A 1,675-nucleotide genomic window follows, 5' to 3' on the forward strand; every position below is an offset into this window, starting at 1 on the left:
AATTCAAGGACAACCAAAAGCCTAAGCTTGGGGGTTCCCCGGAAGGCATCCCCTCTTTCGTCTTCATCTATCGGTAACTTTACTTGAGGCTATATTTTTATTCACAACATGATATGTGTTTTGCTTGGAGCGTATTATATGATTTGAGTCTTTGCTTTTTATTTTACCACAATCATCCTTGCTGTACACACCTTTTGGAGAGACACACATGAATCAGAATTTATTAGAATACTCTATATGCTTCACTTATATCTTTTGAGCTAGATAATTTTGCTCGAGTGCTTCACGTATACCTTTTTAGAGCACGGTGGTGGTTTTATTTTATAGAAATTATTGATCTCTCATGCTTCACTTATATTATTTTGAGAGTCTTTTATAACAGCATGGTAATTTTCTTTAGCTATAAAATTAGTCTTAATATGATAGGCATCCAGGATGGGTATAATAAAACTTTCATATAGAGTGCATTAAATACTATGAAAAGTTTGATACTTGATAGTTGTTTTGAGATATAAAGATGGTAATATTAGAGTCGTGCTAGTTGAGTAATTGTGGAATTGAGAAATACTTGTGCTGAAGTTTGCAAGTCTTGTAGCATGCACGTATGGTAAACGTTGTGTGACAAATTTGAAGCATGAGGTGTTCTTTGATTGCTTTCCTTATGAGTGGCGGTCGGGGAAGTGCGATGGTCTTTTCCTACCAATCTATCCCCCTAGGAGCATGCACGTAGTGCTTGGTTTTGATGACTTGTAGATTTTTGCAATAATTATGTGAGTTCTTTATGACTAATGTTGAGTCCATGGATTATACGCACTCTCACCCTTCCACCATTGATAGCCTCTCTAGTACCGCACAACTTTTGCCGGTACCATAAACCCACCATTTACCTTCCTCAAAACAGCCACCATACCTACCTATTATGGCATTTCCATAGCCATTCCGAGATATATTGCCATGCAACTTTCCACCATTTCGTTTATTATGACATGATCCATCATTGTCATATTTCTTTGCATGATCATGTAGTTGACATCGTATTTGTGGCAAAGCCACCATTCATAATTTTCCATACATGTCACTCTCGATTCATTGCACATCCCGGTACACCGCTGGAGGCATTCACGTAGAGTCATATTTTGTTCTAAGTATCAAGTTGTAATTCTTGAACTGTAAGTAAATAAAAGTGTGATGATCATCATTATTAGAGCAGTGTCCCAGTGAGGAAAGGATGATGGAGACTATGATTCCCCACAAGTCGGGTTGAGACTCCGGACGAAAAATTAAAAAAGGAAAAGAAAAAGAAAAAGAGGCCATAAAAAGAGAAAAGGCCCAAATAAAAAATGAGAGAAAAAGAGAGAAGGGGCAATGCTACTATCCTTTTACCACACTTGTGCTTCAAAGTAGCACCATGATCCTCATGATGGAGAGTCTCTTATGTTGTCACTTTCATATACTAGTGGGAATTTTTCATTATAGAACTTGGCTTGTATATTCCAATGATGGGCTTCCTCAAAATTCCCTAGGTGTTCGTAAGGAAGCAAGTTGGATGCACACCCACTTAGTTTCTTTTATTGAGCTTTCATATATTTTTAGCTCTAGTGCATCCGTTGCATGGCAATCCCTACTCCTTGCATTTACATCAATTGATGGGCATCTCCATAGCCCGTTGATTAGC

This window comes from Triticum urartu, chromosome 6A, assembly GCF_056163025.1.
Source record: "Triticum urartu cultivar PI428250 chromosome 6A, HENAU_Tu73, whole genome shotgun sequence".
Classification (NCBI taxonomy): Eukaryota; Viridiplantae; Streptophyta; class Magnoliopsida; order Poales; family Poaceae; genus Triticum; species Triticum urartu.